The 15661-nt window shown below is 49.5% G+C and overlaps 1 protein-coding gene across 3 annotated transcripts in view; it reads right to left on the reverse strand.

Annotated features, from left to right (window-relative positions):
• The window catches only part of kcnd2 (potassium voltage-gated channel, Shal-related subfamily, member 2), a 31793-nt gene that overhangs the window by 14308 nt on the left and 1824 nt on the right, over positions 1-15661 (reverse strand). The gene's annotated exons all lie outside the window — the stretch shown is intronic.

Below are 15661 nucleotides of genomic sequence, written 5' to 3' on the forward strand. Positions count from 1 at the left end.
GGAGGAGCAGCAGCAGAGGGAGGAGCAGCAGAGGGAGCAGCAGCAGAGGGAGGAGCAGAGAGCAGGAGAGCGACAGGCTGCACGTCCTCAAGACAGCGAGACAGAGGAGGAGACACAGGGGGGTGGAGTTCCTCTGGTTTGATGGAGCTCACAGTCCATCACCTGTTCACTTCCTGTCTCTTCTCTGTGGACATTTTAATTTTAGAGGGAAAACATAAATATGAGTTAACTCTGTTAACAATGAGACAGTCTGTGATGGACGGGTCGGTACAGGACGCTGCACTGAGGACAGGAAACCACCTGCTCACACAAATATAAGGAGAAACAACAGGTGACAGGTGTCAGACTGGACATGGACAGGTAAAACCAGAATCCAGACGGTCCACAGGGAAACCTGCTGCCTGGGAGTTCACTGGTCATGTGACCTCATTAGGTCCGAGTGTGTGTGTGTGTGTGTGTGTGTGTGTGTGCTGTACATGTGTGCACATGTACAGTGTGAACACATACAGTTCATGCCTCAGTTCCTGCAGCTACAGACGAAGGTCAGACCTGTGGTCTGTGATGATGATGATGACGCATTAATGTGATGAAGAGCGTCTTGATCCTCCTCCTGTCAGTCTGCTGTAGAGGTGCACAGTGAGGGACAGTGTCTGTCTCAGTGATGCTGTCATTTTAGAATCGTCCCTTTGGAAACGATGGAGACGATAATCGCTGCTTTTACCTTTCAAACATTTTTCTACCATGATATTTCTGCAGAGACAGAGACAGACCCGTCATAGAGACACGAGAGGACGTCACACACCTGTCCTGTCTACAGGGTCTGATTGGTGGACTCTGAGCAGCTGAAGACGAGACAATCTGAGGTGAGTCACAGCAGATGATGCTGCGTATGTCCACCGTCTGCCGGTTGATACGCTGTCCCAACAATCTGCCACCTGACGCTGAGACGATGACAGCGCAGGTTTCACACACACACACACACACACACTGACTGACAGCTGTGGACATGTGTCCTGAGCTGTGAAGCCGTCCTGTGAGACCAGAGTCTTCCTGTGTGAGCAGCTCGTTCTCCCACACTGTGCCCAGATGTTCACGTGTCTGTGAGCTGAGCGCGGCCGGTGAAACGCCGAGCCTCTGCCCGTCTGGATCAGACCAGGACCAGGAGGTAAACACAACGAACGTTTGAGCTGGAACTCTCTCTGACCCAGAGAATGTTCGTTCCGTTTCCGTGGAGATCATTAGAGCCGTCCTGGATCCTGGGTCAGAGCTGGCTTAGTGACGCTGGCACAGACAGAGAGAGACGGCTGCTGAAAATGTCAGAGCTGTTTTTATTCCTCATTAATCTGTCGTCTGCTGCTCCATCCAAACTCTTACTCATCCTCCTGTCAGAGGAGGAGGAGGAGATGGAGTGAGGATAAGAGAAAATAGATGGAGTCCTGAGGGGAGGAGAACAGGAAGTGAGCAGCTCTGTCTCATCCTGCAGGACGATACAGTAAATCCAATTTTCCCAAACACTTCTAACGTGACCAGCTGAAAAGCAGATTATGTGTCGGCCCTGTGCTGCAGCGCTGACCTCTGACCCCTGCAGGCGCCCGCCGGGTTTCAAGACGTGAAAATCCCTCTAATGAGTCTGACTGTTGTAAACGTAAGAGCTCACTCTCCCTTTGCTCGCTTACTAATTACTGCAAACTGCTTTTAAACAGTCGCTGTCATGGAAGCAGATCAGCTTTCAGACCTGCAGCGAGGAGTCAGACTCACTCAGGAACAGCTGGAAACAGCTGGATGGTCTTTAGATTTATTAAGATGATTTTTGATTTTAAATTTCATGTGACCAAAGGATCGTCCAGTGACAGGAAGCTGGTGCTGAGGAAAGTGTCCAGTCAGAGAAAATCCAGGAACAAGGATTTCATGTCACAGGACAATCTGAGACATCGAACACCTCAGCCCGGGTTTAACTGATCGTCTTCACCACCAACACACACACACACACAGGAAAACACCAGCCATGCTGCACCAGACTGTCAGAATAAAAGCCCAAACGAGTTCAAGGTTCAAACCAGGACCATAAATAAACCAGACGTTTACTGTTCTCCTCCCTCCATCTGAGAAACCATCCTCCTTTTTACTGTTTCTCTCACAAAGATCTTCACGAGGTCAAAGGTCAGGGGACAGCGCTGTATCATAAAGACAGTGAGGTGAAAGGATTGGCCGTCTGTGTTGGGGTCAGAGGTGAACTGGGAGGAGTCTCAGGTTCATCAGGTACAGAGTTCGGAGGAGGAGAACATGGACCGAGGTAACGTAAACTGATTCTGTAAATCAGAGGTGGTGTCCTCCTGTCCTCAGTGGACATCAGGTGTCTTCAGACCACACACCTGAACCTGTTTGACCTGCCTGTGTGTTTCTCAGTGGACGAGCGTCCCTCACAGCTAAAAATAACCTGCTACAGATAAGTGAGCAGCGTTACGTACGAGTGGAGCACTGACCCAGGATCTGCTGGTCCTCAGAGATCCTGCTGGACTCCCTGCAGCTGACTGTGACAGCACATTAGCATCAGAGCTCAGTGATGTATGAGAGGGAGGCGGAGATCTCAGGCAGCGAGAGGAGATGAACTCCAATATGAAGACAAAGAGCGTTTCATACACCGACCCCCCCCCCCCGCCCCCCACCATCCTCTGCTGCTTTTAAAGGAAGATAAAAGAAAAGCTCAAGGCCGAGAAATCAGCAGACCCTCGGCAGCAATCAGGGAAAGAAAAGGCTGAAAGATTCAGAAAAACCCAGATCGTTCACGACCAGACTCGTGTGTAACAGAGAAAGCAGGTCAGTTTATTCCCTCTTGTGCCATTTATTCCGTTTTACGGCTCCCTTTCCTCTTCAATCAGCAGCCGAGCAGATTTATGTTCAGCTGGAGTAAAACTGCAGACTGTGGAGCAGAGGAGGAGGAGGAGGAGGAGGAGGAGGAGGAGGAGGAGGAGAAGAGGAGGAGGAGGAGGAGGAGGAGGAGGAGAAGAGGAGGAGGAGGAGGAGGAGGAGGAGGAGGCACAGAGTTTCTCATCAGCTCTCAGGTTACGAGCTGGAGAACAATGAATGCAGAGTCTCAGGGCCACAGGGGGACGGAGACAGAGTCCTTCAGAGTAAAGATTCTCCTCAGGTATTTCCATTGACTTCTGACTGTGTCCTGCAGAGAGAGAGACAGGAAACGTGGGGACAGATCTGGGCTTGGACTGAGGACAGTGCAGTTGTGTGGTATTTGGTGTGACGAAGTTAATTAAACATGGAGCACACACATGCAGGCTGCTGATATATGCACACACACACACACACACACACACACACACACACACACACACACACACACACACACACACACACACACACATTGATTGCATTCCGCCCCACATCCAATCTATATCCGACTTCATTTGCATGAGCTCGTGTTAAACACCAGAGAAGAAGAAAAACTGAAACGTCGTGACAAACAACCGAACATTACAATCACACACACACACACACACACAGGAAGCCATTCCACATCAGCTCCACCAATCAGCTGCCGCCTCCACTGACAGGCTGTGGCCAAACGCGCTCAGGCTTTAAACTGATTCACCTTCGGTCAGTTGTTCAGCTGAGGAGGACTGTGTGACACCTGAAAGCTCCAGAAGCACTAAATGGACCTGAGCCTGATCCAGGATCAGCACTGGAGACAGATTTATTCTGATGGGAAACAGGGTTTAACTGATCTTCAGCTTATTAATATAAACCTGGTTCAGTTTCCTGAACTCAGGAGGAGGAGAAGAGGAGGTGGAGGAGGAGGAGGTGGAGAAGAGGAGGAGGAGCGCAGAGGCTGAGATGTGGAGATGAGGAGGTTTTCGGCTGCACCAGATTAACGCCTCCATGCTCCACGCTCTGCAGCAGCTTTGTTATTTATCAGGATTTAAGTCAGCCAATGACAGCGCGGCGCCTCATCATGGAGCTATGAGAGAGCGAGGAGATTAGCTGCGATGTGCTGCGAGGTCTCCGTGAACGTGACAGCTCGGTATCAGATGTCTCCCATTCACAGAGGATGTTCCACAGCACTGACACACCTGCGTGTCTCTGCAGAGCTGAGGCTGAAAACGAGGTGGACTGTACAACTGCAAACAGAATGGTGAATAAAAACCCATCTGTCCACGTCCGAGGACACGTCCTCTGCTGTCTGATCAAAAGTCAAAACCCCAAAGTTTCAATAAAACACTGTAGAAGAAGAAAGGCAGCGCAGGTTCACAGCAGAGGATCAGAGTGAAGCTCCTGTCCATCCACAGCGCCCTCTACAGTGTGGGAGAGCAGCAGCAGCTGCTGAGCTTCACAGCGAGAACTGAAAGGTTCAGTCAAAGGCTGAAGACACGAGACAAACACGGAGAGTCAGGAAAGACGAAGACAAGACTTTCATTAAAGCAGAGACGTGAGGGGACTCATCCGTCTCCACTAACGGATGTTACGTCTCCAGAGCCGCTGGAGGACTCTGCCGCAGCCTCTCAGGTCATGTGATGACAGGACGGATAACGTGATTAAACCTGCGGCGAGGATCAGGGTGAGCGGGAGGACGAACCGAGGTGTCGTGGAGACGACCGGTCTCCATCATTCAGAGATCTGCTGTGGTCACTCATGGTCACAGAGGATGATCCCCAGCCATCGTTCAGCCCTATAAACAGAGGGGGTGGGGGGGCGTGTGTCTGTGATGTATGTGCTGCTGTGTCTGAACGTGTCACCACAGCACGCCACGCTGGCTGAAACTGAACATGTTTAATCATGCGTGTTGATGTGTTTCAGGCTCATTGTCTTCTCATCATAAACAGGAAGTCAGAGCGGCGTGGCTTGCAGCCAGAATCCATGACACGGAAAACACATGAGCACACGCTCTGTCATGTGACAGCTGCATGGTGCGATGATGGATCCGTCTGTGGCGTCACTCAGATGTAAAACTACAACCCTGAGGTCAGAGAAGCGAAACTGTTTAATGAACGATGGAGAAAGATTTTCAAGAGTCAGAGATTTGAAAAGAAAAAGAAGACTTCAGAGAGTGGTGATCCTGTAGCTGGTCTGAGTCCAGCCGAGGACGCCGTCACACACAGGATGAAGGGTTTCACTGGTGAATTATTCACCATCATCATCCTCAGAGGACGGATGACAGACCTGAGACACACACAGTTTTTGTCCAGGTCTCGTGGCAGCAGTGAGACAGGGTTCATGCTGGAGCCTGAGGCCTGAGCCAGCAGAGAGACAACACTTGGACCAGGTCTTGGACCCATCAGGTGACCAGGTGTCTGAAACCATCCGTCCTCAGTCCTGGGGCCACGTTCAGGGATTTGACAGCAGGAGCAGCTGCTGCGAGCTGTGGAGCTGCTGAGAGGAAACTCTGCAGGAGGCTGAACACATTTTAATGTTTCATCTGCACTGTGGGGTTTTTATGAGGAGCAGAAGGAAACCGAAACCTCCTCCAGGCCTCATCAAGACCAGATCCATTAACCACTTCCTGCGGATTCTGCCTGAAATCCTGCTGTGGCTTCGTCACTTCTCATTTCAAAGAATAACTCTGCTCTCCATCACTTCTGTCAGTAATAAAGTCTGCGACAGGAAACTGACGGAAAAGCAGCAACAGATATTTCAGACACAAAGCTGAGAGGAGAGAAATCAGCTGACGAGCCCTGCTCCTGATGAAGCTTTACACTGAAGGATTTTTCCCATATCTATACAGGACCTGTGGGCGGTGTGTAGTACAGTGTGTAGTACAGTGTGTAGTACAGTGTGTAGTACAGTGTGTAGTACAGTGTAGTGGCCTCTGATCCTCCTCCAGCACCTGGTTCTGGATCTGAGTCTCAGTCTGTTCATATATCTCAGTGTGAGCGTTAAATCCTTTCTGTCCACGTGTCGGCTGTTGGTCTCCATCCTTCCACACTGCTCTGAGATCAGCCTGTGTCAGAGTAAAGCTGATATAACTGCTCTCTGTGCTGCTGTGAGAACAGGTCTCAGGTCTCAGACGTTCCTCCAGCAGCAGGAAACACGCTCCGTCCTCTTCTCTCTGCTCTGTGGACTTTATTGGATTTGCTTCCTAATTTGGGCGCAGGAAGTGAAGGCTGATTGCATTGCAGGGTAATCACCACAGTGAGCCTGAGGGATGCTGCTGTCACCGTGGAAACCCACTCCGTATCCTCCCCCTCCTGCTGCTGTGAGGAGGTTTTCCACGAGTTCGACTTCATTCAGTTGGTTTGTTGATCAGACTCCTGCAGTCAGGACGCAGCGACACGGAGAACACGTCTGTAACCGACACCTCCTCATACACTGATCACATCAGGGTCTGATAACACACTGTGAGCTGCCAGGGAGGGGGGCGGTCCCTGCTAACACACAGGTACAGGTACAGGTACAGGACACACAAACTCCTTATTGAGTCATTACAGAGTGAGTCAGCTGATCAGCAGCACATCAGGCTGAAAACTCTCTGCAACGAGCAGAAGCCTGAGTTGGACAGAGAACAGCAGTTTAATCTTAGAGCAGGTCTGAATGTGAGCGTCACACCTGTGACTCCACCTGTGACTCCACCTGTGCATCACTGCTGCAGGAACACCAGCTCAGGGATCCCTTCATGCTGCTGTTCGGCAGTGAGAACAAAGAAGCTTCCAGTTCTCAGACACCTGAGAAACCATCATTATAATCACAGACTGCTGTTAGTGCTGCTGCTGAGTCCTTCAAACATGGAGTCACACACCTGTCAGTCCAAAACCAGGTGTAAACCCCACTCACCCCCACAGCAGCACGATCCACACTGACCCACAGAAACTCACACACTCGGCCTCTGAGGCTCCTGGAGGCTCTGACCTTTGACCCTCGTCAGTGTGAGAACAGACTGAGCCTGAAACCAGATTCAATAAGATGATCAGGTTTTACTGTACCTGTCAGCAGAGTCTGAGGGAAGCAGGAATTAAAGGATTGGGAGAGCGGGAGGAGGAGGAGGAGGAGGAGGAGAAAGGTTTCAGATTTCAGCTGAAAAAAAGAGGATTAAAAACGTTCCTGAAGCTGGGATCAGCTTTTACTTTCTGCCTCCACCTCGTCATCAGGCTGAGCCCTGCAGGGAGACTGGTCTCAGGTCAGAACGCTTTGACTTGACGAGCACTGAGCTCGGACGTGTTCGATGTCTGGAATGTTCTTCAGCTGCTCCGTGTTTTCTGATCTGATTTCTGTGGTTTTGTGTCAGTTCACGTGTTTAAAGCAGAAGTAAAGAGCTGCTCTTCTTCTTCTTCTTTTGTTCTGGTCTGTAGGATTAAAAACGCTGAAGGTGAAGAAACTCCGCTGACTTCAGAGACTCAGATAATCATTTCAAACCCAGAACAAAAGCGAAACAAATCTTTTCATGTGTGAATCTCACAGACGGATGAAGGATTTCATGGAGTCGACCTGCAGCAGCTGCTGATTTGATTTATTCTGCAGGAGCAGGGGAAATAAAAACCCCAAACCAGTCGAGTTATTACAGACGAGAGGAAACATCATCTACAGCCCGGCTTTATTCTACCGCTGCTCTTTATGGAGGTTTGGAGCTACACTGTGAAAAGTTTAGCTCAGCAGCTTCATAAAACCAGGCTTACATCATTTTTATTAATGAACGGATTTTAGGAATCTTCAGAGTCGGGTGTAGGTCCAAGTGTGGGACCAGGTGTGGGACCAGGTGTGGGACCAGGTGTGGGACCAGGTGAGGCTGAGGGGCCTCACAAGGATACAAGTACAAATACACGTATGTACGAACTGTGTGTGTGTGATGGATGACGGTTCTCTCAGGTCGTTGCCCCCGGCAGTGCCTGGGTCACCTTGGCAACGGTCGCCAAGCAGCACCATCTGGTCGCTGTGGCGATACAGCAGAGCGAGGTGTTTACAGTTTATGCTCTGCCGCTTTGAACACACACACACACACACACACTGATGGGTACAACACGCTACATGTGACACCTGGCCTTACACAGAGGGTGTGATGATCACAAAACACCAGGCAACATTGTCTGTACAACAACCTGCTGACGCCTCCACGAAGAAGTAAAGCATGTTTACAGACCATGTCGCCATGGAAACAGGTCTTGCTGTAGCTCACACTGAGCGACCTCGAGGTCGTCAGACAGCAAGTTTCGTACGCGACCGTGTGGCTGCTTCTGCGTTGACCAGCGACGTCAGAGGTGACGCGACACCAGAGCATGAACGCGCTCTGCCATGGACAGAGAAAAACACCAACGAAGAAGAGACAGGATTCACAGAAATCCCGACATGGAGCATCTCGCTGGACGAAGCCGCACTGAACTGGCAGCTGCTGACCTTTGGGTGAGCAAAGAGAACACGGCGTGTCCACGGCGTGTCCACAGCGTGTCCACGGCGTGTCCACAGCATGTCCAAGGCACAACTCAAATGGAGCAAATGATCCATTATTACAATTCATTCGTTTGTCTTTCATTTTATGAAGAATCCCATTAATTTCTCTTCATTACATGTTTAATAAAATGTAAATTAAAGGAATTTAAGGTGGAAAATTCATGGTGTCATAATCTGATCTAAATGGAGAGAAAAGGATTCGTTCAGGGAGTCATGTGACCTGCAGCAGGTGAGGATCGCTCTCATCCTGCTCAACATCTTTCATCTCTGATACTTCAAAGCTCTGATTGGTCGAGGACTCAACGCTGGGAAGGAAAGACGGAGCTCAGGACGTCCTGATCCTCCAGATTCACTTGATCCCTCGTCTTTTCTGTCTTTACTCCTGTTTGATCATGTGACTGCATCGTCCAATCACGCTCCATCCTTGTCTCCTCTAAAATTCCTCCATCTGTCGATTCTCACCTCCACCTTTTTTCCCAGAGAGCTTTAATCCACCGACTTGCTATTTGATGGTCAAGCTCTCCTGCAGGAGGAGGTGAGGGCGGGGGGGCGGGTGAGGATGGGGGGAGGGTGGGGGAGGACACTGCAGATCACGTCAGGTCTTTACCTCCATGTCAGCACTGCAGAGCATCAGCTCCACCACAGTCCTGATAATAAAAAGTCTATTTAAAGCTGCAGAGACTCTGCCTCCACATCAGCTCTGCAACATGCACCTGCAGGATGAACAGGAAACGTTCACACACCTGAGCAGGTGAACACAGACACACACACACTGACCCACAGAGGACAGCACTTCCCTTCAACCCCAGGCCTGAATCTGCAGAACGAGGAGCCGGAGATGAAGGTTCTGTCCGTTCAGTCCGTCCACTCAGAGAAGACATGAGAAGAAAACATCAGTGAATTTCTCTTTCTACTGGAAATGTCTCAGTTGAATGTTTACATCATAAATCATATGGTTCAGCATAATGACATCATGTGACTTGGCCACAGACGCACACAGAGTCTGTGTGGGAATCGAACCGCCATCTCCTCGTCACATGACCTGTCTGTTGCCGTAGAAACAAACGATGGATGTCCGTCCTGCAGCACAGTAAACAGACGGCAGATTACAGGAGAACACACGCAGGCTCAGAGCACGTCGTCCATCACCGACAGCCACGCTGCTCCCAGACCAGGTCCACGTCCTGAGCCGTCCACGGCGAAGACAACCGTCTGAACACAGACACAGGTCCAACGCTCTGTTAGAACGTTAGAACCTTCACAACGATCATGAGAACCCAGAGGAACCACACAGGTCCCCTCTGAACTGACCACAAGAACCACATGAAGGAACCCTAAGACCTCCGCTGTTACCACAAGAACCTCCTCTGTGTCCTCTGCAAGAGAACCACCCACAGGACCATCAGCCTCCTAAAGGACGACAAGAACCTGAACCTAATCCTCCAGAACCTCCTCAGTCCAGATCCACGAGGACCCTGATCTTCTTTTCTCAGTATGAATATTTGAAACAGAGTCAGAGCTGTGTGTGTGTGAGTGTGTGTGTGTGTGTGTGTGTGTGTGAGTGTGTGTGTGTGTGAGTGTGTGTGTGTGTGTGAGTGTGTGTGTGTGTGAGTGTGTGTGTGTGTGTGAGTGTGTGTGTGTGAGTGTGAGTGTGTGTGTGTGTGTGTGTGTGAGTGTGTGTGTGAGTGTGTGAGTGTGTGTGTGTGTGTGTGTGTGTGTGAGTGTGTGTGTGTGAGTGTGAGTGTGTGTCTTTTCATTTCTTCTTTTCCAGAGAAACTGATCAGTGGATTTTTTTTCCACAGAAAACAAAATGTTTGTCAGGTGTTTACAGCCGAGAACGTAACAGCTGTCAGGTGTGTGTGTGTGTGTGTGAGTGTGTGTGTGTGTGTATGTGAGTGTGTGTGTGTCACTCTATCTCTGTGTTACATAGAAACAAGGTGAGTTTCTTCTCTCAGCTCCACACCTGCTGCTGTAATTACACTCAGGGACAAATGGATTATATAACACACACACACACACCTGACAGGTGATATAATGGCCTGTTAACACTGACGGATGACGAGGTCGAAGCTTTCAGGTTTAAATTAATCAGGACAGAGAACGAACACAGTCAGCGAACTGAAACACAACAACGGAAAGTAAAACGACAAAAGACACAAAACAAACATCGTGACAGCGACGTGAACTTCATCAGTAACAGCTGCTGTGCACAGGAGGGACGAGGGACGAGGGACGAGGGAGGGGAGGTGTAACGTACGCTCTGCCATTAAAGGAGCGTTAAAGGAGCAGTTCACCACAAATCCACAAAATCCCCAAAACCATGAAACACTTTCCACTTTCATCAGTCTCACTGAAATCCTGTTTGTGGACAACATCTACACACACACACACACACACACACACAGAGTCACACAGTGTGTGTGTACAAAGCCCTCGTGTTGTCAGCTCTGCAGTCAGCACAAAGAAAATCAAAAGCTTCAGCAGCAGCTGCTCTTGTATTTTTAGTCTCATTCAGACTGTGGCGCCTCTTCAGATAAACAGCACACACACACACACACACACACACACACTCACACACACACACACACTCACACACGCACACTTACACACACACAGACAGATTCACATCATCTGTTGCTTCTTCTCTGTGGAAATGAACAAATCGTCTGTTTTCAGTTTCACAGCAGAAGGAAAATGAAAAACTAGGAAAAGAAACAAAGTCATGAGAGAAGCAGCTGAAGGAGAGACGAGGACATGTGTCTCACTGTAAGGGACACAACCTGTGTCATACGTGTTTGGTGGGTTTTTCTAAAAGAAGTGGTCAGGTTGATTCAGTAAAGTTTCCAGATGTTTCCAGCTGTTTGTCCATGAGATCAGCCTGAGATCAGCCTGAGATCCACCTGAGATCAGCCTGAGATCCACCTGAGATCCACCTGAGATCCACCTGAGATCAGCCTGAGATCCACCTGAGATCAGCCTGAGATCCGCCTGAGATCAGCCTGAGATCCACCTGAGATCCACCTGAGATCAGCCTGAGATCAGCCTGAGATCCACCTGAGATCAGCCTGAGATCCACCTGAGATCCACCTGAGATCCACCTGAGATCCACCTGAGATCCACCTGAGATCAGCCTGAGATCAGCCTGAGATCAGCCGACCTGTTGGTTTAATGCCTGGATGTTGGAGTGAAACACCTGATCCAGGTGAACAGGTGAGGTCACTGGTCCAGTTTCACAGCTAATTAAACCACACATGGTTCACATACATCCCAGGACACAAATCAGGGACAGGGACAGGAAAAGGGACAAGGACAGAGACACGTTTGTGTTTCAGCCTGTTAACTGAAAGTTGGATGGTGTGGATCAGTTAAAGTTAAACCTCCTTCAGCAGCACTGTCGCTCGGCCCGTCAGAACCACCTGAACAAACGTGATCAGTGATGGTTGTCATGTGATCAGCGACGGCTGTCATGTGATCAGTGATGGTTGTCATGTGATCAGTGATGGTTGTCATGTGATCAGTGACGGTCAGAGCTTCACTCTGAAACTGTGTCAGTCCCAGTCTCAACACTTCTCTCCTCACCAGAGACGCCTGGAATCCTCTCAAGGACTCCTGGAAACCAGACACCACTCGATCACATAAGAGTTTATCTCAAGGACCTCAAGCACTCCATTATGGACTCCTGGAAGTCTTTCAGTCCACTCCAGGACCCTGAGGCTTCCTCCTGCACTCCATCCAACACTCAGAAGACCCTTCAGCCTGTCACCTGTCATCAGTCCAGGACTGATTCAGTCAGTGACGCTGACCGTGTTCCAGGTTTCTCTTTAATGTGAAGAATGAAACCACAGAGAGAGACGTGGACACCCTGCAGAGACGACTGAATATCATCAATTAACAAGCTTAAGGCCGATCAGCTGACCAGATCCATGCCGTCACCACGGCAACCTGTTTACCTTCAGCTGGTTCACCTGGTCTGATGAAGCTGAGATGCTCTGTGAGGTGAGATGTCTCACGGCTGCTCACAGCTTCCTGTTTGTTACAGGTCATGTCCCTCACCCTGTCCCAGGTCTGAACCCTCAGACAGTCCTGAGTCACAAACTGAGGACCAGAAATGTCCCCACTCCGTAAGTCTGTGCTTTTTTAGGTCCTCACAAAAATAGATGTACAAGAACACACACACACAGAAAGCTGAGGAGACTGTGTGTGTGTGTGTGTGTGTGTGTGTACACACAGAAACATGACATCATCCAGACCCGATCACATGTTAGTCTGAACACGGACACTGTGCTGGGACACGTGAGACTCGTCAGCTCGGATCTCTGACCGACAGGAAGTGAGGAGTCGGAACCAGCTGATTGATCTGTGATCACAGAAGAAGAAAGAGTTTCATCATCAGATGTGAAATCATAATTACTTTTTAAAAAATCTTATTTTTCTAAATGTTGAAGTGAAACATGAAACAGGTGAGTGTCTGGATAATGAACCTGCTGACGGCCGCTCTCTTCAAACTACACCTCACTCCACCCGATGCTCCAAACATACACCTGACACCTGACAGAACGTTATTTCCTGTTGAGCCATTCATCCACCCTTTGAGGGTCTCAGGCAGGTGTACTCACAGCTCCCGCCCACTCACTGTGGGGCCCCAGTGAGAACCACTGCAAGGTTTGTAAAATGTCTCTAAATACTACATTACCCATGAGCCTCAGGTGCTGAAATCTAACCTGGTCTAAACACGTCCAGACCTCCAGGAGACATGTACGGAGACCTGAGCTGTTTTCGTCGGCTGAGTTTTGTCTTCATGTTGCAGCAGCACGTTGATCCTCATTAGTCGAGGTGTACGTCAGGGGCGGGGTCACAGGTCACATGTCCAGCAGGTACAGACAGGTGACCTGTGGAGCCACCGGATCCTCTTGTGGAAGACAGACCAAAGATCACATCACACAGGCAGAATGCAGAGAGGAGGAAACCTGATCCTGGTCCGGGCCTGACTGAGGAGCAGGAGAGGCCCCCGGGGGCCCAATTCCTCGAAAAGGTGGGACGACACATGACAACAGGTTGTACGGAGGCAACAGAAGCAGGGACAGATGAAGAAGAGAGCGCCACAGAGATCGGACCCCGGGCGTAACAATGCCTTCGTCAGAGAAACGAACAGGTCACTTTATCTCAAACCACAGAAGAAGAAGGAGCTCGCTGAGTCAATCAGCTGTCAGCTTAACGTCCTGCAGAGGAACAAGCTGACTGATGATTCAGCTGCTGGAGACTGGGAACACAATTCATTATGTCATACTGGTCTGACTGGTTTTATGGTCCTATGACGTGGGCCTGCACACACGGAGTCACCCAGTCCATCAGAGAGCAGCTGCAGGACGGACGGATAATCCTACACGTGTGATGCATACATCAGATATAATAATGAGGAGCGGCTCCATTTGTCTCCACCTCGTCCGTCCCTCAGTCTCTCAGCAGCTTTAACCCCCCTCACCCCTTTCCCGCCCCCTCCCCTCCTCTTTGTGACGAGTCAGCCAAAACCGACTGGAAAACAATTTAGCCGAGTCGCGGCTTCGCCTTTTAGACACCAGAAATGAAATAATAGGTGGAGTGTCGGGGCTCATTGATCTGGAGCTGGCTGTGAATATCAATGACAGAGAGATAAATACACTGCTGCACAGCTGCAGCTCACACACACACACACACACACACACCAACACACAGTCATTCAGCTGCAGGAAAAAGACCTCCTTTCACTTCCACTCCTTTCAGGTTCACTGAGAGGAGATGAAAGATAAATGCTCCCAGAGAGCCGCCGCCCATACTTTCTTCTTCTCCTCCATTTTTCTTTTGGCATTGTGGGATTTCAGATCCGCTGGTGTCAGCAGAACGACAGAGGAGACACAAATCCACCAACCACCACTTCCACCCCATCGTTAAACAGCAGAGACGAAGCTGCAGCCATGACAAGGCCGTGATGTCACACAGGACCAAACATGACACGGCAAGCGTGTTCACTGACCAACAGCTGGCCAACAACACTTCATGCTCCAAACTCACTGTCTCATCATTTCAGCTCTGAACACAACGAGCGAGCGTCACTGTAAATATTCAGTCAGAGTAAATAACGTCCTCTTTGTCAGGCAGTAATTTCTCTGTGTCGTCTTCACAGATCGGAGGGGATGTGTCCACTAATGGGTTAATGAAGCCCTGCAGCAAATCCTCTCAGGTTACTGCTAATCATCTTCCTGTCAGTCTCTGAGTTTTGGGAAAAGCCTCCTCATTCCAAAAATGCAAATCTTTCTACTTCATATAATAAGACTCTTCATCAACTGCTTCTTCTTCTTCTGACATAAAAACCCGCGGCTCTGGCAGCGAGTCGCTCTGAGTGTCATTAAAAGGGTCGTTTCCAAATGAAACAGCAGCAGCGCTTCAGGACCAGACGAACTCTGCTCTGACGACCAAAACCATCTTCTCTGCTCGGCTGCTCCTCGAGGTGGCTTCATTACAGAGCCCATTAAAACAGAATGGCTGTGTGTGTATTCTGAGCAGCTAATGCATTAATTTAATTAGCAGCATTAACAGCGAATCATCCCACAGAGAGAAGAAGAAGAAAAGAGTCAGGAGGGAAACTGAGAGACAAAAAACAGCCGTGAACATCATGAAACATTAACCAGCAGCTCAGGTTCAAATCTGCATCAGGGTCTGTTATCTGTGATCGATTGGTTTCCCTGTGAGACGCCGAATCATCTCCTTCAACTGCAGCTCCGCATGCTCTCAAAGCCACTGAGGAAATAACCTTTATTAACCACTTCCTGTTGGTTTAAAGTGGTAAAGTGATAAACTGCTGCTGTCTTTATTTCTCCCAAAGAAACTGAGTGTGATGAACAGATTCAGGACTGGATTCAGACCCGATGGACACCTGTCTTAGCAGTAATCAGCCAGGTGTCCCATCAGGAAACAGAACACTGATGGGCTGTGACAGACAGAGACAGAGTCAAAGAGTCAGAGTCAAAGAGTCAGAGCAGTGTTTGGTTTGTGTCTCTGACATGATGTTATCTCCTCTGTGTGATCATATAACAGGCTGTTTGATTAAAGGCTGAACAGCAGGTGTGTGTGTGTGTGTGTGTGTGTGTGTGTGTGTGTGTGAAACCACTGACAGAAACTTTCAAACCACCGCAAACTTTCCTTCAACAAAACCAAACAGAACCTCCTCAGCTGGAAACGCCAGTTCAGAGTCAGTCTGAGTGTTTTTCCTCAAACTCTGAGTCGCTCAGAAATCTCCAAA

This window comes from Toxotes jaculatrix, chromosome 22 (assembly GCF_017976425.1).
Source record: "Toxotes jaculatrix isolate fToxJac2 chromosome 22, fToxJac2.pri, whole genome shotgun sequence".
Taxonomy (NCBI): domain Eukaryota; kingdom Metazoa; phylum Chordata; class Actinopteri; family Toxotidae; genus Toxotes; species Toxotes jaculatrix.